The following is a 27154-nucleotide window of genomic DNA, read 5'->3' as shown; positions in this document are numbered from 1 at the left end:
ATGAGAGCCAGCGTTGCAAAAGAGTGGAGCGGGGCACAGTTTGTGTTACTGTGGTGGTGGGGCAGTAGGGGAGCTGGCGTGCCCCACACCCTCCAGTCCTTTCTTGTGGTTTTTGGTGTGAGTCTCTGCTGCACACACAATGCCGTAGCAAACCCCGCTGACTTTTTATTGTCGCCGTCGTTTTCTTTATGCAGCAACATGAATTGGGAAACGCTCTCAGGTTCTGGTCTGAATGCGCGCTGCTCTCTGCCAGCTCAGCCTAGTGATGCTGCTCTCACTTAGTCCGAGGTGGGGTGGGAAGCAGGGGGGAAAAAGGTTACTGCTACTTTAAGTATAATGCATTAAGAGAATGCTGGAAAGGGGCCTGCATGCTGTAATACCCAGCCATCGAGTTGGAAAGGCAGCCAGATGTAATACAAAAGAAGAAACACAGCCTCTTATGGATGCAGCACTAATTCATATATCAGGTGAATCAGCTTAGGCAACTGCTGTGTTTTTATGCCTCTGCTGCATGGAGAACTGCATGTTGGATGCTTTTATTTGAAGTAATGGAGCCAGATAATCCTTTGGACCAAGACAACTCCAATGGTAAGGAGTAGAAAGCATACAGAAAGGAAGGGAGGATGAGAGTCCGTATCCTACTTCAGGCAGAGGGCTAAGCATGGGTTTTTACAGTCTGCTGTGTGGATCAGGTGGCGAGGATGGGGTAATGTACTTCACTTTATCTTAGAAATCACTTGTTATGGGGAGGAAATGTGGGAGATTAACATACAGTCTGCTGAAAAGTGCAGGATACTGTAAGAAGCAATAGAGCAAGCTTCATCAGTGCTTTTTCTTATTAGCCTGTCTCCTAGACACTCTTTGCAGATAGAAAAGGAACTTACACACGGCACGTTATGCAGATTGGGAGATTTTTTTTGCCAGTAAGAAAAGAATGCAACTTTGTACCTTCTGTGTTGTCAAATGGAGCATTCACAAACTCTGTCTCAAGAAAGCTTTGTGAAAGACAGTGCAGTGGGTAATTTAGTTAGGAAGATAAATTTAGATGGAGACCAGAGGAATTTACCCTGGAATTAAAGTCTGTGGTTAAATCGGCAGCCATTCAATGGGTTTATAACATCCCACATGCTGCATGTTATTGTGCCTAGCACCCTGAAAGGCAGACCAGCTGCATAAAATTGGAGTGAAAAGTTGTTTGCCACTGCAAACCATTTCCCCCCTCCTTGTAATAGAAGGGATGGGCTGCTTTGAACAGTACCATTTGTTTGTCTCTCTTTTTAAAGTTGTGTTTTTTAAACAGTGATTTTACAATACATTCATTTTTGGCTTTTACATGTGCATTTGGTACCTTTCTGGATGTGCTTTGAACCTGTCGCTCTCTGCTTATTGCAAAAATACAGTTCAAAGACTATTTGAAGATTTTCCTCAGTGTGCTCCCTGGGGAACATTCTGAGTCCTCAAGTGAGACCTAGCTGCAGTATTAATACCACAGTGGCCCTAAATGCTGTGGGAGGAATGTAATGAAGGGAATGAGGTAATATTTAAACTATGCGATCAGTCGGCTGGCCAGATTTGGGTGGGTAGAGGTGCTTTATTTGGGGCTCCACAATGAATTTGGCCAGTCTTAAATAAACAGGGTCTGGCTGCAGGGATGTTTCCAGTGGTGATAGTTGCACTTAAAGATTTTAAAAAAGAGAGTCATGCTTTTCCCTTTTAATATTCTATGCTCCTTCTTTTCACTTGATTAAGACTCTCTGGTTGCAGAGGTACAACTCCTTAATAAACTTTCCTGTCCCGTTGGGACATAGAGCTGAATCCAGGTTTCTCTCCTTACAGTGGAGAGTTTGAAGATTATACAAGTAATTCTACTATTTTGATCTGTGTTACTGAAAGTACCACAAGTCTTCTAGCCATTCCCAGCATTAAAATCTGGGCTTCAAAACAACACAGAGAATGTCCTTAGTTCTACAGGAAATATGACTTTAGCTCTGTTTTTTTTCCAAATAGTGTCAAATATGAATTTCTTACATAATAGCTCCCTAAATATAGGATGAATATATTAAGATGAACACAATATTCTCGTTCTTCTCTCCAGAGACATGTAAAGTGTTTTTGTCAACTTCTGAAGTAAATTGTTTTGCTACAGAATATTTGAACAAGGAAGCAGACATAGGGAAATGTTCACAAACTGAAGAATTAGGGACTGTTAGCATTCAAGGCACCATGCAAGAATGCCTCCAGAGAGAATCCTAGGCTGCCAAAAAAAATTACCCACTTCTTTTGCTTAAATTATTTCCAGTTGCTGTGACTTAAGCTATCCTGGCTGTAGGATAATAAAGCCAGTGGAGTAAATTCTGGCCTGAGTTGGTTATGAGGTCAGGGACAGGAGATCTTGCATTGTTGGTTTCCCCAGCGGTGGGAGCGACACACAAACTATGTACCAAGACTTATGGTAGTTAGTTACTGTGACACATCACACATTACTCTGCACAAACCCCACCAATAACAACTCTTCCAAGAGCTGCCAACAGAGGGCTTGGGAAGAAAGATTTCTCTCTTTTGAGAAGTTTTTCTGGGAGCCATATTTCTTGGAAAGGTTCCTTTGTCCCTTCCATTCTCAAAACCTAACTGAGCTGCTATAAATTTACTCAGCATCTGAAAATGAATGTGTTCCCTTTGCTCCTGTGACACTTTTAGTGCCTCAGGAAGCAGTCATAACTTGGACCCCTCTCTTCCTCTCTCCAGTAAAGATGTCTCTTTTGGCACCAGGAATGTTAGTGGAAAGCCGTTTCATGCCTGGAAGAAGCGAAGCTGTTTTACTATTTTTGAACCATCTGGTGGTCTTTATCAGACAAGCATTAACTGCCTAGAGCACTTTAGAATTCCAGGTGAAACCAAGGGCACTTCATGCGTCATGCGCTAGTCATTTGTTTCCTGCCCAGTAAATGGATCATTAATGGTAGGAAAAGCCAAGTTGAAGAATACATGGGAAAAATATCTTCTTGAATTGATCTTTCTTTCCTGCAGCCTTGTCATTCACCGGCAGAGCCAGGGTGAAGTAATTTAGTAGAGCCTGGATGGGATTGTTCAGCACGGAGGAGACTGCTCTCTCTTTCCTCCGCTATGAATAAGAGCCGCTTTTGAACAAATTAGGCCACTGGCTTCTCAATGAAGAGCCATTACAGGGGTATTTGTTCCTTGTAATTGGAATGCCGGAGAAGGGATTGCCCATTGTGATCATGCCCTCGGAAAGAGTGTGTTAAGCCGTAAGTTGCCTGAACATAAGGGAATGGAATAAAACGGAAACTAGCGAGTGACCCAAGTTAGTTCTGAATGTCTCCTACTGTTCTCCATTCACCTGTAGTATTTGCCTTGCTTTGAACATATGGTTAATACATGCCCATCTCTGAGGTTTGTGCAGAGGGCCATTAGAGTGCTGTGACATTTTTTCACTAGCTTCAGAAGGCCTAACCATGAGGGGACAGACACACCTACCCTACCTCAGGGGTGGGCAAGAGAGCCTCTGCGGGCCAAATCCTGCCTGCCAAGCGGATTGGTCCAGCCTGCGGCTCCCCTGCCACACCCCCACACCCAAGCCAATTGAGACCTGGGGATGGAGAAGTGCGCGAAGTCTCCTCCCCCCACCAGGGCTCACGGCACCTAGAGTGACTGCAAGCTGTTTTGAACATTTGGTGGTTCACTCTAGGTGCCATGATCACTTGCAGGGCAGGGGCAGGGGGGTGAAAGACGTAGTGCACTCCCTGCCCCCAGGCCCTCATTGGCCTGGGGGTGGGGGAAAGCATAAAGTCTCCTCCTGCCCTGCAAGGGGCATGTGGCACTTAGCGTGAACTGCCAGCTGTTCAGAACAGCTGGCAGTTCATTCTAAGCACTGCATGCGCCTTGCAGAGTGCGGGCTGGGTACAAAGACTTCACATACTCCCCTGCCCCCAGGCATGGCTTGGCCTGGGGGCGGGGGGAGTGTGCAAAGTCTCCTCCTGCCACCAGGACATGTGGCACTTGGTGGGATCCACCAGCTCTTCAGACAGCTGACAGTTCTCTCTAGGCTCGGGGGGGGGGGGGGGAGAGGCAGGGCAGGGGGCAAAGACTTCACATGCTGCCCTTGCCCCCAGGCCAATCAGGGGCTGTGAGTGGAGAAGCACATAAGTGCCCTGGTCCAGCCCCTTCTGCCTGAGGCCCCACCCCTTCCAGGGTGGCCCGGTGCCACTTCAAAAATGTGTGAAGTGGTCCCCCTTCTAACATTGTGGCCCACCCCTGCCCTACCTTGTCTCCCCCTGGAACTTGGGAACCTCAAGGTGGATTTTATTTTTGCTATTTGCTGCTGGTTGCTAGTTCCAGCTTTTCAACATGCTGAAGTGGTTTTGCGCTTCTCATGCAATGAACTCTGCTTGGAACCCACATTGCCCTAGGAATGTGCGGATTCCGAAACCATAACCCTACATAGTCCATTCGTCAGAGATGGCAGGTCAGTGTTGCAGCTGCCTCTCTTGTGATGTGACCAGGGGAGATTGCCTGTCTGCCTGCCTGCCTGCAGCTACAAGCTGCTGCCGAGTTCCGGATGTTACAGCTATTCATTGTTTGCAAAGTATCTGTCCCTGGGACACTTGCTACCGCTTCTGATTGTGTGGGTGACTGTTTCTGTGGCTGCCGTACATAGTGGCACACTGGCTTCATCTTTCCGAATTGGGGTCCTGTGGGTCTTGGCAGTGTTTCTTTGTGTGTTCCCAGTTAAAGATGTTACAATTCAGTATTTTTAAAAGTGCATTTTAAACAGCCTTGTGGGCAAAATTCAGCCATTGGACTCAGTGGAATGACATCCACTTACACCATAGATGAATGTGACCTGTAGACTTAGATATAAGCCCAACAAAACCTAGCAGGTCAGGCTACCGCAAGCGATGGGCCTAGGTATTGAAGCACACGCTGTCGCTTGCTTTTCTTAGCTCCCTCAGGGTATGTCTACACTACCCCACTAGTTCGAACTAGCGGGGTAATGTATGCATACCGAACGTGCTAATGAAGCCCGGGATTTGAATTTCCTGGGCTTCATTAGCATAAAGCCGGCTCCGCCATTTTTAAAAGCCGGCTTGTTCGAACCCCGTGCCGCGCGGCTACACGCGGCACAGGCTAGATAGTTCGAACTACGTAGTTGTTCCGAACTATCTGTACACCTCATTCCACGAGGCGTACAGATAGTTCGGAACAACTACGTAGTTTGAACTATCTAGCCCGTGCCGCGTGTAGCCGCGCGGCACGGGGTTCGAACAAGCCGGCTTTTAAAAATGGCGGAGCCGGCTTTATGCTAATGAAGCCCGGGAAATTCAAATCCCGGGCTTCATTAGCACGTTCGGTATGCATACATTACCCCGCTAGTTCGAACTAGCGGGGTAGTGTAGACATACCCTCAGACACGCACCGCTGGGAACAGTACACAAGTCATAAGGAGGAGGGAGAAAACTTGTTCATCTTGGCCTCTCGGGATAGAACAAGAAGCAATGGGCTTAAACTGCAGCAAGGGAGATTTAGGTTGGACATTAGGAAAAAGTTCCTAACTGTCAGGGTAGTCAAACACTGGAATAAATTGCCCAGGGAGGTTGTGGAATCCCCATCTCTGGAGATATTTAAGAGCAGGTTAGATACATGTCTATCAGGGATGGTCTAGACAGTATTTGGTCCTGCCATGAGGGCAGGGGGCTGGACTCGATGACCTCTCGAGGTCCCTTCCAGTCCTAGTATTCTATGATTCTATGATTATCGGCACTGTCTGCCACTGTGGCCTGTCCTATCTGATGCACATTGCAAAGCTGTGGGCTGCACATGGCAGTGTGCACCCCTACCCCGGAGGGGCGGGGGAGGCAGCCCATGGGAGAAGAGGAGGAGGCTGCCACGGTGCTGGTGGCGAGGGCGCCCCCTTAACTTTACACTGGGGGAGCAGCCGCTGCAGCCTGGCGCAAGCAGAGTCAGAGCCTTGGGCCCAGGGTGTGGCCATTGGCCCGAGTCGCAGCGCCCCTTTTAAACTTAGCCCCTGCCTCCTCAGTGCCAGATGCAAGCCAGCACCTCCTGGCCCTTCGACTTCATCGATGCTGAAGTGGGCGGGGAACTTTATTGCCTCTGACGTGATGTCCTGCCGGAGGTGATTGATTTGCACGCTGAGGAGAACTCCCAGTGAGGCGAGGGCATGTGAGAGCGAGTCGGCGGCCCTTTCACAGTGTGTGCGCGAGGATGGCAGAACAACAAGGGGGCCCAGGTATCTCATCCTGAAGGGGGAGCTTTCTGCTGATGACTTCCGAGGATGGAGGAGGGAGAAAGGGGGCAGAACTGGGGATTCCCCTCCCCCCCAAGATCACATTGTCAAGCGTCTGAGCGTGAGGGAGAAAGGACATGGGGCCGACACTCATTCCCAGAAAAACACTGTCAGACCTTGCCCTGGTTTTTGTTCTGTGTTCTCCTCATCTACGAGCAATTGAGAATCTGCAAACCTCCAAATTGCTTATTTAATTGGTATCACTGTCATGAACTAAGCTCGTTCTGGAGTAAATCCTTCCTCAGCTTTGAATGTCCTGCCTCTGAGGAAACTGTATACAGTGTCTACAAATTCTGCACTTGTCTGGAAGTGCTAGTTGTGCTGTTTCCTGGAGCGGTTGCCACCCTGGGATGCTGCATGGGGAAGCAAAACAATCAGTGTTATTGTTATAGAACATTTGTTTCCAGCACCCTAAATCTGCAAAAGCGGCGAGGAGTCCTGTGGCACCATAGAGACTAACTGAAGTGTTGGAGCATAAGCTTTCGTGGGCAAAGACCCACTTCGTCACATGCATGTAGTGGAAATTTCCAGAGGAAATTTGACAAAGTGGGTCTTTGCCCATGAAAGCTTATGCTCCAACACTTCAGTTAGTCTCTAAGGACTCCTCGCTGCTTTTGCAGATTCAGACTAACACGGTGACCCCTCTGATACTTGACTAAATGTGCATGACGATTTTCAGAGAGAACAAGGACACGGCCCCTACTCTGAGGAATAGGGGAGTTAGGTTACATTTAGACACCCCACTGCGAGAGAGACCATCAGATGGAGGGGAAGGTGAAGACACAGAATACGACTGGGGGTTGGTTTTTACACAGAGCACCTCCGTGTTTGGGCCTTTGGGTTTTTAGGAGTCTGGGGTTGTCAGAAAAGGTGGCGTTAGAAGTCAGATTTGAGGGACGTTACACATTCCATGGGCTCAACTAACAACTCTGCCATGGACGGCATGGCGTACCACGACGTGCTGCACGATCTCTGGCTTGTTGCTGGAGGGTTGCTTGTGGGCATTGGACTGGATGTGCCGGTTAGTTATGGGCACTTGCTCACAAATGCGAGGCTGCTGGCGAAGATGTTTTAAAGGGAATGGAAGCACTGACATACTTGTTTGTGGGCAAACACCCATGTCCGAGACTGTATGCACTTCTCATGTAAGAAAACATACGCATGTGAAATTTGGGACATCTGATCATTGACAGTGTCCTTTGAAAATGCCCTGATATAGTGAAATCTTCTGGCTCAGCTTCTGTAGAGAGCGGACATTGGAAAGGGCCATTCGTAGGAGGTAAATCCTTTTCTTAGATATTTTTAGAAGTTCAGTTCTCAGTGTTGCCTACAGGGCTGAGAGAAAAATGGGAAAAAGAAATGAGGGCTGGCAGCAGAAAGAATAAGCACAGTGCTCTAATACTGAGTGATTAAATAGGGCTGTAATGTAGCATTAACAATAGATCCTCCTTTCCATTTATAATCTTTGCTACTGTTTGTTTGCACTGGACTCTTTTTTTTTTTTTGCACAAAATGTTAAATGTTGCAGGCGAGATTTTCTGAAGGTATTTCTGAGAAATTTCGTTAGCTGGGTGCATGGTTTGCTGGTGCTAGGTTATCCAAAGCGTTACAAGGTTTAGCGGTGTTTTTCTGAAGAGCCCTCTTTAAGCTGTTAAAGCATGATAACATCAACGGGTTCATACTTTCAAGGTCAAGGCAAGCAGAGAAAAATGAAGCGTTGAGACAGTTATACACGGTTCTTTTCCGTTCAGATTCTTATTCCACGTACATCATCTTTTGCCTCTGAATACTGCGAGAGGCAAAGAATCAGAAGCATGGGGGGGGGGGGGGGGAAGGAGGACTGGAGTAGAGGAAGTTAAGACACAGTTCAATACTCAGAAGACAAATGAACAGAGATTCCTAGGGGGAGGTTAGGTGCACATAACGAGCAGTGGCTGCAGAATTTTTGGATGCGGAAAACCACTTTCATGGGATTATGTGCTGAGCTTCTCCCTCCCCCAACTAGACTCCTAATGGAATCCAAATTAGTTCTGATATTCCACGATGGAGAGAGGAGGGGGTGCAATCAGTGTTGTTCAGGCCCTCAGACAGGGCCCCACCACCAGGTACAAAGACCTGTCCCCAGCCTCTCTCAATTTGACTGGGTTTGGAACCCTTGCCCCTTGTGTAGCGTAGCGGCACAAGGACACGTGAATGAGAGCTGCCCTGATGGTGGAGAAGTGTGTTACAATCACACTGTGGAATCTGGCCACTCTGACGGCTTTTGCTCGGTCACCAACCAGTTTGGAGTGGGAAAGTCAACTGTTGGACTCAATTGACACAAGGGGAACTGGTGTAGGAGGCATATTTTTTGTGATACAACCATATTTTTAGAAACAACAAGGAGTCCTGTAGCACCTTAAAACTAACAGATTTATTTGGTTCAGAGGGGTAGCTGAGTTCGTCTGTAACTGGAAAAACTAAAAAAACAACGAATAGTCTGAAACATCTGAAGAAGTGGGTTGTACCCACGAAAGCTCATGATACTATCTACATGTGTTGTTGGTCTTTAAGGTGCGGTTTGACTATTCGTAGTTTTTCAAGATTTATGTGGGTATAAGCTTTTGTGAGTCCAAAACTGCTTCATCAGACGCATGGAGTGGAAATCACAGAGGTTGGTGTGTACACACGCACACACGCACACACACACTAGCATTTCAAAGGGAGTTATCAAGTGTAGGACCAGTATTTATGAGGCTAATTAAGTCAGGGGGATGTGGCTCACTTCTGTTCTGTGCACTCTGCCTCTTTGGGCTGCGGGAACACATTCTCAGCTGCGGATGAAAATGCTGCCAGGTCTCACTAACACGTCACAAATGACAGCCAAGCTGTTTGTGAAGATGCAAAATGACGATGAGCAGTCCCAGCAGTGTTCGTACAACATGAGGTTTCTTGTGGCCTTCAGGGAGGTGCTGACCACAGTAGAAAGCCGCGTTTGGGCTCAGGAAACACTCACCGAGTGGTGGCATCACATCATCATGCAAGCCTGGGATGATGAGCTGCGGCTGCAGAATTTTTGGATGAGGAAAGCCACTTCTATGGGATTATGTGCTAAGCTTCCCCCCGCTCCAACTGTGGCACAAGGACAGGTGAATGAGAGCTGCCCTGCTGGTGGAGAAGTGTGGGGTAATCACACTGTGGAATCTGGCCACTCTGACGGCTTTTGCTCGGTCACCAATCAGTTTGGAGTGGGAAAGTCAATTGTTGGGCTCATGCTGATGGACGTGCACAGGGCCATCAATCACATCCTGCTCCAAAAGATCGTGACTCTGGGCAACGTGCATGAAACTTTGGATGGCTCTGCACGCGTTGGCTTCCCAAACTGCAATGGGGTGATAGATGGCAGGCGCATTCCAATTCTGGCACCAGACCACCTACCCTCCTTGTACATTAACCACAAGGGGCATTTCTCTATGGTTCTGCAGGTGCTTGTGGACCACCATGGACGTTTCATGGAGATTAACAAAGGCTGGTCCAGAAAGGTGCGTCGTTCATGACGCTCACATCTTTTGGAACACTGGCCTGTTCAGGAAGCTGCAAGTGCGGACTTTCTTCCCAGACCAGAAGATCACCGTGGGAGAAGTGGAAATGTCCATTGTGATCCTTGGAGACCCTGTCTACCTCTTACTGCCATGGCTCATGATTCTGAAGCTATGCACTGGGGCCTTGATAACAGCAAAGAGTAGTTCAATAACAGGCCGAGCAGGTGCAGAATGACCGTGGAATGTGCTTTTGGCCGTTTGAAAGCCTGCTGATGTTGTTTACACATGAAGCTGGACGTGGCCAATGATAACATCCCTGATTATTGCCACATGCTGTATCCTCCATAATATTTGCATAGGGAGGGGTGAAAGCTTCACTCAGGGTTGGACTGCTGAGGCGTAGTGCCTGGAAGTCCTGTTGGAGCAGCAAATTCCTGCCTCAAGGATCAGAGATGCCTTGAGGCAGGAATTTGAGGCTGAAAGTCAGTAAAACTTGTTGCCATGCATGGGAGTGCAGTGGCTGCGTTGCTAGGGGATGACTCTGATTGGTCCGTGCACTGCATTTAGCACTACAGCGACCGTAGCTTTGCTGGGGTACACTTGCCTGCTTGCCTTCATGGGATGGAATAAAGATTGCTTTGAAACACATGAATGTCATGTATGAAATCCAGTAAACCTAGGACACACATGAAGCATGAAACATCCTCCCCGGGTGGGAGGCAGGGAGGGAGGAGGTGGGAGAGGCAGGAGGTGAGGCATGCCCCGAGAGTTTCGCCGGTTTGTATATGACCAGGTTTCATGCAGCCCTCTCATCTGATGCACTGTGCAAGTGGGGCTGCATGGGTGGAAGCTGGGTGAACAGGTGTGGTGGGTGACATCTGGGGACAGGGTGGTGCCCCGATTGCACTGGCAATGATGGGGAGGCGGTGTATGGAAAACAGTCTGGGGACACTGTCTGCAGGGGAGCCAATCGCACAGCTGCTCTGTCTGCAGTGCCAGAAGCGCCTGCCGCATGACCACTTGTCGCTCCAGAACGTTTAGGAGCCGCTTCGTGCTCTCTTTATGCTCCCTCGTCTCGCTGTCCCACCGCTCCTGCAATTCGGTGTGTTCAGGATGTCACACAAAACCTCCTCTCTGGTTTTTCTTGGGCACTTCCTGGCCCTTTTCAGACGCTCGGCAGGTGCTAGGATCTCAGACTGGCACGCAGAGGTTGGCTCTGTCACAGCACAATTGCCCAAATCCCTTTGAAACACTTGCACTGTTCACATACCTAGCACTGCCTGGCCGTCCCGGGGCGAGTGCACATAATGTACAGGAACCCCACAATGGTGAGTTCACCATCAGGGCGGGGAAAGGCTTGCTGCAGCGGTGCAAAGGAAACCCACGGGTGCAGCTGGGCAGGGACTCTAATCCATGCTGGGGAGCAGAGGTTTTCATCTGTGCTTGGCTGTACTGTACTCTGGGCAGGGGTGACATGGGGGAGTGCACTGTGTTAGTAAAGGCCGCTCATTGCCAGAGGCTGCGTTCACCCTGGAAGACATTGTGCTGCTCAGGGTGAGCAGGGGAGCAAAGGAGGGTCTTTTATCTGACTGCGGGTTCGTCCGGGCCCATACGCCGCTTGTCTTTGCACAGCAATGGCCCCTCCCCCTCTCCCTTCACTGCCCCACCGCTGGTGGCACAATGGCAAGGGAATGGCAGCCTTCGGGGTCAAAGACCATGTTTGCTTTGCCAGCTAATCTGAGGAGAAGTGTGGCCAGCAGCTGCATGACACTTTCAATGAGGCCTGGGAGGCGGCTTACTGAGATTGCATCCACGGTCTGTTCGCCATCTGATCGCCCCTGTATTGGTAGCACACAACCAAAAAGCTCCTTTCTGTAACCCTCCCACTCCCAGCAAGTCGCTTGAGTGCTTCCTGAGACCCATTCCAGGCTATGTCTACGCTACGGCCGTTTTTCCAAAAAACCTTCCCTTATGTCCACGCTGCAATCGTGGTCTTTCGACCAAAAATTGAAAGAACAGAGGGGTTTTTCCGACACTGGTAAACCTCATTCTATGAGGAGGAAGTCTTTTTTCAAAAGAGCTCTTTCAGAAAAAGGCGTGTGTGAACGGGGAAGAGGGAATTCTTTCGGAAGAAGAGGAAAGAGGAAAAAGCGCAGGTGCCCTGGTGGCTACTCTGTCTATAGTAATCACAGCTTATGTGTGAGAGAGCATCCATTCAAATCACTTTTTTGATGTGCTTTGGCAGTGTGGACGCTCTCTTTCGGAAGAAGTTTTTTTGGAAGATCTCTTCTGGAAAAGCTTCTTCTGAAAGAAGCCTGCAGTCTAGACATAGCCCCACTTACCGGGCACATCATCCACAGCTTCCAAGGGCTGCGAGTGGCTCGCCTCTTCTGGGGCACAAAACAGCTCCTGACCACAAGCCTCTGTGGATGCAGATTTCTTCTCTTGCTCTGGGTTCCCTTCCCCCTCAATAAACACGGCCACAACTTCCTCCTCCTATCTCAGCCCACTCTTGGATTGCCCTGCGCGCCTCCGAAATATCCAGCGGGGTCTTCGGAGTGGAGGTGGGGTCAGCCCCAAGTTTGTCATGCAGCTCTTTGTGGAACCTGCAGGTTGCGGGCATAGCACCGGAGCCATGGTTTGTATCCTGTGCCTTGTGGTAGGCATTCTGCAGCTCCTTCAATTTGACTCTGCAGTGTAGCGTGTCCCAGTCATGGCTTCTTTCATCCATCTTGAGCTGTGCCCATAGGTATCATACGTCCTGTGACCATAGCACAGCTGGGACTGGACTGCCTCTTCTCCCAAATGCTGAGGAGGTCTAGCACCTCGGGACGGCTCCAAACCGGGGATCTCCTAGTGGATGGAGCAGGCTTAGCCAGCAGGAGGGATGCACTGAGAACACATCACACGTCGCTGAGCAAACAGGGAGGGGACTTCCACATTTCAAAAAGAATGCAAGGGTGGGTCCGAGGATTGGTCACCTGATTGGTCACCTGAGCAGGGCAGTAGAGTTGAACCAGATGAGCAGAGAGGCAAGAACAGGCCTTGTGGGAAGGGTGCCTGTGACAGGGCATTCGCCCTGCACTGGCCCTTTAAGGGCAAACCCCAGCCTGGAGCAGGGCCTGGGAGTTTAGCCCCAGCTGAGGCTGCATTAGTTGATTAGGGCCCAGCTGGGAGCTATATAAGAGCATGGGCCCCTGCTCCCAGTGAGAGCTTGGCTGCTGGGGGAGTAGGAGGCTTCCTGGAGCTAGGGCGAGGCGAGGCTGGGAGAGCTCTGGCCAAGCAAACCCCCAGACTGCAGGGCCTGAAGAATGACCCACTGAAGAAACAACAACCCCCGGAAAGGGGGGGGGGGGCTCAGAGACTGACGTGGGCACTGCTGGAGGGCAGTGTCCGGAAGAGAACGCCGTGGCCTGGAGGAAAGAGAGGAAACACCACCTGAGGGAAGGTACCCTGACAGCCCAAGGAGCTAATTCCGTGGACAACTGGCAGGGGGTGCTATGGTGGTGAGTGAATCCCCTCACAGTGCCGGAGGCCAGTCAGGATGCAGTATTACACCACAGTCTCCTCTCTTGGCCCTCCCAACACACTACCCAGAGTGTGGCAAGCGCTACACTTCTCACCGAGGAGATTTACTAACTGTGGAACAAGTGCGCACTAAGCCCCTTGTGTGGACACCTTGGGAGTTACAGCGCCGGGGGCTGACTTACTGCACAGTAACTTGCCAGTGTAGACTTGGCCTCAGTACCCACAGGGTCAGGCTCCTTCATGCACTAAAACAAAGCAGCCCCCACAATCCTGTTTTACTGAACGATGCTGCATGACTGTGAGGTCTTTGGAAGAAAGCAATTATCAGTTGATTTCAGCATCAGCATGGTGGGAGTGCGAGGGGAATACGCATGAAAAACGCTTGGCCTCTAGCTACATCTCCACTGCCATTTTTTTCGGAAGAAGATATGTAAATTGTGCTCGTATTTGTATATCTTCTTCCAATTCTTTTTGCGGAAGGTTTTGTATCCTTGTAAATCGAGGTTTACAGGGTCTTGTGAAAGAGGGTTTTTTTCCCAACATTTGGCCCCGTCTACATGGGGCCAAATAGCGGCAAAACCTCTTCCGCAAAAAGAATCGAAAGAAGATATGCAAATACGAGCGCGATTTGCACATCTTCTTCCGAAAAGACCAGCAGTGTAGCCATACGTCGGAGTGGCAGGCTTGCATTCCGGAGCAGGATGGGAAGGGTTAAAAAAATTCCCATGGGAAAATATTCTAAATCCTGAAAAGAGGCCAGTCCAAGAGAGGTGCTGGGTGTCTGCAGACAGAAAAGACTGGGGACAAGCTCAGATATGATCGCTGTGTCCTGGCTGGGGGAATGTTTGTGGTAATCTGAAATAGCTTCAGTTTGGCTATTAATGGGTGTGTGTTTCTGGAGTAATACTAGACTGCTGTCCGACACACAGCCAGCAAGCTGACAGGCCAGTCTGGACTTATTCCAAAGAAATGAACCAGGTATGTGGGACATAATAGAGGCCATTGAACATTTTGGGAGAGCAATCATAAATAATCAGTCCGAAATGTCTGTGAGTGTAGAACAAAATACGGCCTTTCAGAAAGACAGGAGGATGTAATTGGAATCCTTTATTGTCCCCAAACTCCAGTTGGCAACAAAGAGCTGGGTTTAAAAATAGATATGAGCAATTCCTGCTAATTTCAGTATAATTTACAGTAGGTGGTAAAATGGAAGGCTCTGTCGTAGTTTTACTAAAGAGTGAAACAATATCAAAGAAAAAGAGAACTCCTGGGAAGGGCAAGAGACAGGGAATTAGAAAGATTACCTATATAAAACTCTGTCTGTGTGTGTGTCTGTGTGTGTGGCATGCCTCTAGGGCCTTTACCGAATTTCAAACAGCAATTAAAGAGAGGGATTCCTTCTTTTCATGCATCACTGAGATGTAGTTACTTAGGAGCAGGATGCAGTATCCATTATGTAACACCACCCTTGGCAGGTTCTGGACAAGAAGCAAAGGAACACTGTATCTGGTAAATAGTGACAGAGATGTAGCCGTGTTAGTCTGGTGTAGCTGAAACAAAAGACAGGACTATGTAGCACTTTAAAGACTAACAAGATGGTTTATTAGATGATGAGCTTGCATGGGCCAGACCCACTTCCTCAGATCAAATAGTGGAAGAAAATAGTCACAACCATATATACCAAAGGATACAATTTTAAAAAAATGAACACACATGAAAAGGACAAATCACATTACAGAACAGAAGGGGGATGTGGGGGGGGGGGGGGGGAAGGAAGGTGAATGCCAGTGAGTTAATGATATTAGAGGTGGGGAAGGGGAAGACTCCAACTATCTTACCCATTACAAAGATAGCTTCCCCAATTATCACCTCTAATACTATTAACTCACAGACATTTCCCCTTCCCCACCTCTAATATCATTAACTCACTGGCATTCACCTTCCTTCCCCCCCCCCCCCACATCCCTCTTCTGTTCTGTAATGTGATTTGTCCTTTTCATGTGTGTTCATTTTTTTAAAATTGTATCCTTTGGTATATATGGTTGTGACAATTTTCTTCCATTATTTGATCTGAGGAAGTGGGTCTGGCCCACGAAAGCTCATCACCTAATAAACCATCTTGTTAGTCTTTAAAGTGCTACATAGTCCTGTATTTTGTAATCTGGTAAAGCAGTGAGGGAAGAGGGATGGCTGGAATACAATCACTCATAGTGGGATTTGGCCAGACTACCCAGACTAGCAGCCTCCCTCTTCTTGGAAAAACTCCAGTGGATCTTTAGTGACCAAAAGTGTTCAGGCTTCCGTTTTATGCAGCATTTAAAAGCCCGGAGCTCCAGCAGCATGGGCATGGCACCACTCTGGGAGCAAGGCTTCTGTTCTGACAGGGAGGGAAGAGCACCGCTACTGAGTCATCACCCACAACAGTTGCACAACACGCGTTCTGCGCCCCCGCAGCACCTGCTGGCCCTGAAATCAGAATCCCAGCCTGGAAGGGAAGAGCGCCCCCTGCTGGATTTCATGTGGATTATTGATTACTAGACCCACGCTTCAGTAAACAAACCCAACCAAATAAACTCCAGTCATCAAAAGGAAAAAAAATCCTATCAGTCCGTCTCCCCCATCCAAAACAGCTGCTGATGTGAGCTATGGGTGTAGGGTGTCGGTGGACATCGTGTGGCAAGGCTCGCCCCGAACAATGGTGCAGAGAGTGAGTGAGTGAAGGCCTGAGATGTCAAACATTCTTCTTCGTGTATCTCTTCTAAATGGGAGAGAGGATGGGGATTTTCAGAGAACCAAAGTTTGAGGAATTAAAAAGCCCACAGCTGACACTCCAAGTCTTATTTATAGATCAGAAGCTTTTCAGTGGATAAGACACCAGGCGCAGAGAACACAGACAGAAACTGGAGAAGCGGCAGTAGGAGAGAGCCCCAAAGCTTGGCAGAAGGCCAGACAAGTGTTCTTTTTAAGGAAGGGCATGGATATATGAGATGAGTACAGACCTTCAGACCTTTACATGAGGGTTATCATCATGTACCGCACATAGCGAAGATATTGGACAACTGCTCCCTTCTCCACGGATGCCCTGCAGGGCTGAATGCGGCTTGCAGCTTTACTGCCATCTCTGGCAAATGTACGGTGCACTGGGGATATTAAGCAAATGAATGAGTGCTTAGCGCCCGAGTGTGCCAGGAGATTCTTTATCATGCGTGATTAGGGGGTTTGCCAGGGAGGTTTCTGTGCCCAGGTGCTGGGTTATTGTGTGGATCGGAATGTTACAGTAACAAAGTTTTCCACCGAGCCCTGTGTCCATACAAGCATAAGAATGGCCATACTGGGTCAGACCAAAGGTCCTTCTAGCCCAGTATCCTGTCTGCTGACAGTGGCCAGCACCAGGTGCCCCAGAGAGGGTGGACTGAAGACAATGATCAAGCAATTTATCTCTTGCCATCCCTCTCCAGCCTCTGACAAACAGAGGCCAAGGACACCATTTTATCCCCTGACTAATAGCCTTTTATGGACCTAACCTCCATGAAATTATCTAGCTTCTCTTTAAACTCTGTTCTAGTCCTAGCCTTCACAGCCTCCTCTGGCAAGGAGTTCCACAGGTTGACTACACGCTGTGTGAAGAAGAACTTTCTTTTATTAGTTTTAAACCTGCTACCCATTAATTTCATTTGGTGTCCTCTAGTTCTTCTATTTAGGGAACTAATAAATAACTTTTCTTTATCCACCCTCTCCACACCACTCATGATTTTATAGACCTCTATCATATCCCCCCTCAGTCTCCTCTTTTCTCCTTTGCATGTGCAAGGGACTTAGCTGCGGTAGCTGCAAAACACCTCGGGTGAGGAGGAGATTAGCAATATCAGCTTCATCTTACAGGTGGGAAGCTGAGGCTCCCCAAGGACCTTGCTGAAGGCTTCTCCAGGGGTCAGTGACAGAAGCAGCATGAGGACTCCTATTTTCCTAACTCCCTGTCCTGCTCTTTGGCCGTGTTGCTAGGATAGACAAAATCACCCCAGTACACCATGCTCTCAGTCTCCTCATTCAAGCATGAAGCACATTAATGTTCCCTGTAATTTTTTCCATCCATGCATGGAATAAATTTTGTTAAGTGCACCAGGGCCTGCATGAATGTGCACCACCAGTAGAAACACATTCTGAGTGCTCTGCTAAGCAGCTGAGCAGCATCTGAATCTCCCCTCTGTGGCCACCCAAGTGCTCAGCTTACAGGGAACACTGGTGCGCACCCTGACCCTATCTGATGCACTTGTGGGACTGCCCCAGAGATCTGTGGAGTCACAGGATTGAGCCACATCTGGGAACTTCACCACATGATATCTGGTGCTACCCCATCAATTATGATTACTCTGGCTGGCCCTCACCAGACCACGTGCATTTGGTATTAATAGAGGGCAAAAGTAGTCTCCTGTAAACAAATGGTGGAGGGGAAGCACCTTGGAGCACAAGAGGGTAGGCTCTGATGAAGGGAGATGGACCTGCTTAACGATTCCGCCCAGGAAGGAGACTGGGTGCTTGTAGTTTTATAGGTCACGGCCAGGAAGCAGTGGCCATGGGGAGAGGCGGGAGGTTAGGTGAATTAATCATGCCATGTATTATAAAACAAAAGAGATTGTTGCAGGGCACTGGTTGTTCCGAACCTATAGTTCTGAATGCTACTCAGGGAAAATGCGCCCTGAATTGATCATGTTTGCTCGCGGAGCTAACTCACATGATGAAAGATGGATGGAGATACCTTTGCTAGACCGCATAAAATCGGCAAAGGGCACGTTCCCAAAGATGTGAACCTTGCAACGCTGTTCTTTCCTAAACACCTGCTTAGTGAGCCAGGGGATGAATTTCTGGCCACTGTCATTAATAACAGAAACTTTTTTGTCTGGGACATGTGGTTGGGGTAGATTTTCAGTGGACCTGAAGCGCTGCCCTTGTAAAAGATCCCCGATCAGATTTGAACGTTAGAATTACTTGTCAGCTCCAAATGCCCATGAGACTTCCCACTGAAGTCAAAGTGAAAGTCAGATTTAATAGGCCACAGACAGACCTGGCATCAGCAAGATAATCTCCCATGGAAGTCTCTCATCCAAGTCCAGTGGGGAATTGATTCAAACAGTGGTATTAGTCACACTCCAAGTAGCCATGGAATGTCGCTTAATGACAACTGCAATGGCCTAGCCTGCTACTTTGTACAACATCCTTTGGGCCATATATTTGAAGGGAAGTGCAGGAGAAAGGGCAACAGAGAGTTAGAAGGGACCCGAATCCGAACCCTGACATCAAATGAACTCCTCCACAGCAGGAAGGCATCTTTTGGGAGCCCACAAACATGCCCTGTCCCAGAATGTGGGACATTAACAAAAGTTTGTCAGTTTTTCTCAACTGTTAACTGCCTCTGAAAACTCTGCTGCAGGCCTGATGCAGAAGCACATTACAGAGTGGAATGGAGGTTGCGAAATGTGTATAACATAAAAGATCCCGTGTTTAACAGATGAAACAATACCCAGCGGTGCTGAGTGAGGGGTTTGAGTGGGTCGCACAGGGAGTGTGTGCACAGTGTAGTCAAGTGATAGGATGTGGGGCTTTGGCATTGGGTCGTTCTTAATCCTTAACCTTTCACGTTAGATCACAATTGAAAAATTCTTGGTCGAGGTCTGAGATGCTTGTGAATATGCCAGCGCCATGCGTGAGACCCAGAAAGCTAGGTGTTAAACACAGAAAGCTAAGATCCTCCGGTCATTCCAAAATGAACGATGGGGTGTGTGGGAAGATGGATGCGGTTTGGCCGGGGCTTTGGGAACAGAATGCAGGGCCTTCCACCATACGTGTAAAAGCCAACTCAGCCCAGCAGTGCTTATTTGTCTTAAGTCAGCTTGTATGGAAGGAGGTGGCAGGTTGGGGTCCAATTCTCAGTGTCCTGGTGCGCACAGCACAAGGAATCCCCACAAAAAACTAGCTAGAATCAAGAGAGGAGGCTGTGAAGGCTAGGACTAGAACAGAGTTTAAAGAGAAGCTACATAATTTCATGGAGGTTAGGTCCATAAAAGGCTATTAGCCAGGGGATAAAATGGTGTCCCTGGCCTCTGTTTGTCAGAGGCCGGAGAAGGATGGCAGGAGACAAATCGCTTGATCATTGTCTTTGGTCCACCCCCTCTGGGGCACCTGGTGCTGATCACTGTCGGCAGACAGGCTACTGGGCTAGATGGACCTTTGGTCGGACCCAGTATGGCCGTTCTTATGTTCTTATGATTGTAATGCTCCTATCCCCTGGCAGTGAGGTCACTGTTGCTGTACATAGGTGAGATGCTAACATGGACCTAACCTGTGCTGGGCCTGTTTGGGGGCCTTCCGACACGCTGGCTGCAAACCCAGGCCCTCCTTCACTGCATTCACTTAAAAATATAAACCAGAAGTAGACACAGAAAGTGGTCAGCCGCCTCCCGCATTGCTGGGTCTGACAGGCCTTCCCAGCCACATCTCAAAAAATCCTTCCCCGCGTTCAACTGTAAATAATTGCAGAGGGGGTGAGCGATGCTGAGCACAGACACGGGAGATATTTTCAGCTGAGAGGTGCAAACAGATGTGGAGTCACAGAGATACAGAGCAGCAGGGACCATGTTCCAGATGTTTACAGCTCTTATACCACTAGCAGGGAAACGGCATGAAGAGCCAGGGACAGGAGGAAGGGAGGAGTGAAGAAAGCCAAGGTCTGTAATGCTGCAAATCCTTGCAAGGGGTTTAGAAACAAGGACAATGATTCTCCTCTGTGTCAGTCTACTGTTTTCTCCGTTAACAGAAGACACCCTCAGCTTGGATTGTTGGGCCAGTGCAGCATAGCCATCAGTTAGATTAATTTGTATTTCCTCCAAGTCATGTCAGTTGTCATTTTTCTCCTTCTCTAAGTTGTGCAGAATTTTACCTTAACAGGCAATGCAAGTCCTGGCCAAGGGATGTGTCCATAGAGTATTCGCTGCTTCACAGCCCAGCTGAGCTCTCTGGATGTAACGCAGGCGGACACAAATGACCGTAATCATCCTTAGTGCCTTAATTAGTTTATAGTTTCTGTCTGTGGGGGGCACGTGCCTTTTGTCCCCAGCTCTTCAGGTGGAGTGGAGGATGCTTCCCAGGAGAAGGTGAGCTTTCTGCTGCAGGCATGTTCCCCACAGTCTTTATTGGTGCAGGCCAGATAATGGAAAAAATGATATTCTATTTCAGCAACGATTGTTTATTTTTGAACGCTTTAGTCTTAGAGATGCAATTTACCGCAACGTTATGCAACAGGTGTATCAAAACACGCTGATCAGCTGCCTTGGAATGCCACTCCTTGCATTCTTCCTCCAAAGCATCCCCGGGGATCTTCACGGCTTATCGATTTTAAACTTGTTAAGTTTTCCATTTAATTCTTAGAATAGTTTGTCTGATGTAGAAAGAATTCTGAACTTCTGTGACTGAATCTTCTTCCCGGGAATTTATAGCCAGCTCAAAATTCTGTTCTGTTCGGGGAGAGTACCTCATGGCATTAAAACTAAATTATATCAAGGTGCCTCTGTTGTTAGCAAAATGATTTCCTATGATTACTAGTTATGGCCATGAATCCTCCTTGTCAACTGACTTTCTCAAGACTAATAGCTGCATAGGAATTGTGGGCACATCTAATCGCTTCTTTTTGGAAAGTGAGTGTTGTAATTATGTTAATGTCTCCCAGGAAATCACCTCTTGTGATCTTGGTCTGGAGTGACCTAAACTTGGAACATGCAGTGTGAACATAACCACCTCTTGGCTTTGGTGCTTCAGAGCAGGTATTGTTGTTTGGCTTTTTACCAAGGACTTGCCACGTTCTTCATTTAGTGTGGTGATGAAGTGCACAACATAATCACAATCTCCTTGCTTTCATTATGAAACTTGACTTGGATTGTCTTAATGAAAGCTACAGGAAATTACAAATGCTTGAAGCACATGGCCTTGCACAGTGATTCAGGGAGTAATTTCAAGCAGCTTGATATTTAGCTACAGAACCAAAAAAAAAAAAAAAAAAATGCTTTCATGAAAGTATGATTCTCTGTAAAATTCTCTTCCAGCTGATGGGTTTTTGCATAAAGTGCTGCCTGATTAAAGCGCTGCTCCCTGTGGTTTGTGTTTCTGAAATAACTAAGGACCTGATCCTGCAAAGTGAGCCAAACACATCCCCTTTTGCTTGGGAAATTTGTGGGTGCACTAGATGGATAAGGTAGGTCTGCACTCTTGGCATCAACTTGCCAGATTGGGACCTAAGCAGTGATCATACATTTGCTCTGTTCCCAGGGCCTGGGTGTGCAAACCTTCGTTCACCGCTCTCTAGCTGGAAGTTTCACAGCAGGGAGTATCAGGTCTTTTTTATTTTTAATTAAGGTTGATTCACCCATAAGTATCCGGACTGGAGGAGCTCGGGCTTTAAGAAAAACCTCAAAAATCACAAGAGGTGGCAATTCTGTGTTCAATATCAGCTCCACTCAGATGTGTCTGGAGAAAACACAGAGCTCTGTTCCTGGAGAGCCCCCTCCTCTCTACAAAATATACATCCGTTCATGGGGCTACAGACCCGAAGCAAGTACCATGCCCCTAGCACGATACAGGACCACAGTCCCCAAAGTGACGTCAGCAGCATCAGCATGCCGGATGGTGGTCCTGCTCATGAATCCAGGGCATTTTGAGCAAAGCCAGTGGCTAATCTTTTAGGACTCCCTAGTGGGGTGAAGGTGGCAGCTGCTGTGATTACAAATGGTAGGATATTCCTTCCAAAAGGAAGTTTCACCCCCCCCCCCAAAAGGGCAGGGGGATGATCAAGCAATGTCCCTTTTCCTCCAGCTGTGTTTTCTATATACTGTCCCTTTAAAATGTAAATGCCTATCCCAGTTCAAGCCAGCAGTTGCAGAAGGAGTCCTGCACACACGGTGCTGTTTCTCACCCAGGCTTGTATTTATTTTGTATTTGTTTTTTCCTTAGCCCAGAGCCAGCAGGCATGTCGTGGGGTGGGTAGGTTGTAAAAGGGTCCTGTGCGTGGTTAAAACCCAAATGGCAGCTTCATGCTTCAGAATCTAAATGTGGCAGTTTACAAACATAGTATGGGGGGGGGGGGGTGAGAGAAGGAGGCCAGGGAGTTAGTGCCATTGTGTTATTATTTCCAGAGAAGAAAAATAGGCATGTGATCTAAAATAACAAACAATCAAATAAGCTAGACTAGCATGCAGAATATTTTACTGGCCATGTACTGATCCTTTATTTTGCAAAAGTGCTATTGCAGCATTACTCAGGGTGGAAAGAGAATCTCTACAGATTTGTCATGGTTCTCATGTCAGACAGCCATGCATAGGCTCAATTTACAGCCATTGCCAGGGATCTGAACATGTCCAGGGAGATCCAGGGAGGAAACATGCTTTCCACCCCAAACAACTTTACTGATTTTAAGAGATTCCACTCACCTCCCTACAAAATGGTTTCCACCATCCTCTAAGTGCCAGGAGCAAAAGCATAACATGCAGAGTATAGTTAGAACTGCTGCAGGGACATCACACATTGTATGATTTCCTTGTAACCTCTTTTTGTCATAAGAACCCAGAGAATTTCAATAATGTTTTGGAAGGGTCGTGAGGGTGTTATTGGGTGACACCTGCCTGCAGAGTGGAAGTCTGTTTCCATGAGTAACTTTGCTTTGTTTAGTAGGTCCTCCTTCACATCTCAGCTGCAGCTGTCAGCACAAGCCAGGAATCTAGTTTCACAGCTGTATTCCAAACTGATCAGGGTGAGGGTCAGCTTTGGTTTACAAATTAAACCCTGCAAATGGGAATATTCCTGAGTCTATTTGTCCTGTTGTTGGGTAGCAGAGCTACCATTCCCTAATCTGTGCATGCACACACAAGAGAGGTTTGGACTTTATTGGGGTTTTTTTTAGATCATTCCTAAGGTAAAAGAAACTCCTGAAGGAGTTTCAGCTGAATGTTTGTAGCAGGAGCAAGCCTTTGTTAATTCATTAGCTCTTCAGTTGTATTTGTTCTTCTGTTTATTAGTATTGTATTTTAGAATGTCCATGGTCAATCTTAAACAAGATGGAAGGAAGCATTAATTGGCCCCCAAGAGAGCTTGTTTTGCAGATAACACTGCTCCTCTTACATGTATCTTGTGCTACTTTGCACCAATGGAGAGAAAACAAGGAGTAGTTCTGTGGCACCTGAGAGCTCACAAAAACATATAATATAATGTCCAATTCTTCTAGTGAAGTGGGTCCTACCCAAGAAAGCTCACAATACTCTATATTTTAGTTAGTCTCTTAGGGCATGTCTACACAGCAGCGCTATTTTGGAATAACATAGGGTGCATCTGCACTACAAGCCTTTATTTCAAAATAATGTCGAGCTGAAGGACTTCTTACTCCAACTTGTGGTAACCTTCATTTCACAAAATGTAAGGCAAGTTGAAGGAAGAGTGCTCTTCCTTCGACTTCCTGCTGCGTAGACCGCGCCAAAAGCAGAATTAAGCGATTTCGACTTAAGCTATGCAATTGACATAGCTGAAGTTGCGTAGCTTAATTCGACTTTAGCCCTGCTGTGTAGACGTACCTTAAGGTGCCACAGGACTATTTGTTTTTAAAGTTACAGACTAACTCGGCTACCCTCCTGAGACGTTTTCACAATGGAGAGAAAGTTAGGCTTCAATCCTGCACACGCGTCGACTTGTGCCTAATTATAAACACAGAAGTGATTTCACTAAGTTCAATAGAAGTACTTGTGTGGGCAGCTGAGCACGTGTGTTAACGTTTGCAGGATTGGGGCCCTTCAGCAGCCTCTCTCGCCTCGCCTATTGAGTGCATGGCTTCCCAGACAGTTTGTAAGCAGGTCTTGAGTACATTGAGTGAAACAAATTGCACAGATACTGTGGCTTCACTAACTCAAGAGGCAGTTGAGAAATTGCGGGGGAAATGTGACTGCTGTTTAGGATTTCCAAAAATAAAACAGGTGCATTTGTTAGCTTGCAGTCTGCTCGGACACCCTCAGCATCGTTGAACTGGCTGCTTGTGCCTCCAAACTGGGGGAAGAAAGAGGGAGTGGGGCTCCCCCTTTGCATGCTCATTCATTTTCTGCAGTCATTCATCTGCTGCAGCTATTGAGCGGTGTATCCCAGACCGAGTCTGGGAAGTGCTTGGCTGCGGAGTGCTGCACTCTGATTGGCCCAGGGAGTGCCGCTGTTTGGAGAATAATGTGTGAATACCATCTGCTCCGAGGAGTTGGGAGCACAGTGAATTTTGCTTGGAGAGGCACCTTTCACCAGGAATCCAAACAAGAGGGAACAAGCTTTTCTTTCTTGTTTCTGATCCCGTCTCAGTTGGGGCAGGATTTATCTTCCCCCCCCTCGCTGCGAAACTTTTTTGCTTAGCTGGAAGAAGGGAGAGTTTGCACTTTTTTTTTCCTTCGCTGCCTGGGATTCTTGCTGGTTTACAGAGTGGGGAAACCAATACAAGGCTGCATGTCTTTTCAAACTTGTTGATTTTGGCTCCAGCCCACAACATGAAATGGCTGAGTTACTCCGGGAGGTTAGTCCCAAACCTCTGACTTGCTTTTAAAGGTATGTCTGTATTTTAATATTAGCCTCCCCAAATGCACAGGGTTTTTGTCTGCTGGGGGAGGAAGTCCCCTCCTACAGCAATGACTGAGTTGATCAGATAGTGTGGTTGGCCTCAGAACTTGTGTAGTCAGCTTTGTGAGTGCGCGGGGCTGGAGTGATAGCTTAGCTTTTGTTCAGCAGTTTGGCTCTCTTGGTATGGAAACTGTTTTACAGTAGGTCTGAAAGAAAACGCTTTTTAGCCAGTGAAACAGTAGTGATGGCTGATCACTGTTATGTGGTCGGTGGCAGTGCAAAGAGAGGGCCGGTGCTCTTATTAAACAAAAAATGTTATGGTCTTTTCAAACAGAACATACTAGGAGGCACTAAAAAGCCTGGTTTTTCCATAGTCCGGGTCTGAAATCAAACAGAATCAATGTTACTTGAAGGGGGCAGAATTTCTTTTTTTTAAATATAATTTTGAGCTTTTAAAATGCTGCCTAATGATGACCTGCTTAGCATGACCTGAAAATCAAATGGAGCCCCAAAACCCCAGGCCTGACCCTAACCTGGGAGCAGAGGTGAGGGCAGGCCAGGCTGTGTGTACTCCCCTTCAGCTCTGCATAGCACTGCTGGATTTATTTATTTTGAAGACCTGTAGTCAGCAGTGTTCTTTTATGGAGGTAGAGTTCAACCAAGTACTTCTGACCCAACAAGGTAAGGTCAGCAAAGGGAGCATTTGAAATACTGACCTTTCATTAAAATTCCTACATTCCTTCCGTAACCTAGACGATGCAGTGTAACTGTCATCTAGTAAAAGCTTTAAATAGTAACCTGCAAACACACTGATAGCGGGTACTTGTAATACATTATGATTGCTGAAGGCTCTAATGTAACTTTGCTTCTGACAAATAGCCCTTTTCTAACTACTCTTCCTTGTCGCTGTGTTACGATTTGCACTGTGTTTTATGCTGAGATCATCAGAAGTTCCCTTTATCCATCATTATATATTGTAAGAGAAATATTAAAGCTCATGAGAGAGAGGAACAAGGGGTTGAAATATTTGAGATTTGCTCCAGTCTATTCTTTCCCTTTTGTAATAAACAAGGAAGAGAAAATATTTGACATCCAGGCTCTCCACTCACACACAAGGAGTTTGAACACCCATAGTTTTTAATGCAGCTTGCAACCAGCTGAGGTTTTGACGTATTTTAACCCTTTTTAGCATGAATTTGATTATTTTTCCAGTGGCTCAGCATATTTCTGCTTCTGTGAAATGGTTGGGGTGCTCTTGCAAGGCGAATCTGCAGGTGACTTTCAAAGAACCTGGGAATGTTACCTGGGAATGACTTACATAGTTTGGAACGCAACGTTGTTTCACATTGAAACTTATTTTGAAACTGTCAAAATACAACCTGACACCAATTTTGAACTTTAAAAAAACACCACTTTTTGACTCACAGGACTTGTCGAACATGACTCCTCCTTGTCGCCAGATTCTCTGTTTCTATCAATCTGCGTTTTCCGTCTGGGGAAAAAAGTTTCGTCAGAAAGTTTTCAACTATTTCTAATGCTCTCAGCCAACCAAACACAGCTGATGACGATATTATAGTTATTTACATTCGTCATTTACCGCTTGCATATATTGCACCTTCTCTCCAGCACACACAGTAGCAATTTTGCCTTCATGGTGGTACTCCATCGCAGATTAACTCTGCTTCGCCTCTTCACGTAGGGTAGAGCTTCTCGCTCTGGGAATCAACATTGCCACCCTCTATAGAATGGTGTGCCCAGCTCTCCCACCTCGCCTCCAAAAAATTCCAACCATAAGACTCCTAAATTCACAGTTGGGGGGAAATCCCTTTTTTTCCTTGGTTGGAGGGAAAGCAAAACACTTCTCATTCCACTTTCTGTTTCGGAGATGGCCCCGTATGGCCCTGTTACCACAGAACGCAAGTGCCCCGTGCTCTTGAATGTATTTACCGTCACAAGGCCCTTGTGCGTTAGGGCCATGTGAGGGAGCAGAGGTCCAGAAACCCAGCTTTTTAGAGGAGGAGTTTACATGTTGCTGCCCTTGGTGTGACAGTACCTTTAGTTTCCTTTCCAAAGGTGGCTTAGGCACGTAAGAGGCTGCCCTTGGTGTGACAGTACCTTTCGTCTCCTTTTCAAAGGTGGCTTAGGCACGTAAGAGGCTGCC

The 27154-nt window shown here is 47.4% G+C and overlaps 1 protein-coding gene across 2 annotated transcripts in view; it reads left to right on the top strand.

Moving 5' to 3' along the window:
* Positions 1-567: 567 nt before the first annotated feature.
* The window catches only part of DAB2IP (DAB2 interacting protein), a 364307-nt gene continuing 337720 nt past the window's right edge, over positions 568-27154 (top strand). The window contains exon 1 of one of the 2 annotated variants that reach the window (XM_075905444.1): positions 568-588. The gene's annotated coding sequence lies outside the window, so the exon portion shown is untranslated. Of the gene's footprint in view, positions 589-24639; positions 24982-27154 lie in introns of those variants that run through there. The other variant, XM_075905449.1, reaches the window with a different exon arrangement.

The sequence above is a fragment of the Pelodiscus sinensis genome, chromosome 22 (genome assembly GCF_049634645.1).
Source record: "Pelodiscus sinensis isolate JC-2024 chromosome 22, ASM4963464v1, whole genome shotgun sequence".
Lineage (NCBI taxonomy): Eukaryota > Metazoa > Chordata > Testudines > Trionychidae > Pelodiscus > Pelodiscus sinensis.
Note: the sequence above shows the minus strand (reverse complement) of the source record. Positions and strands in the feature narration are given on the sequence as shown.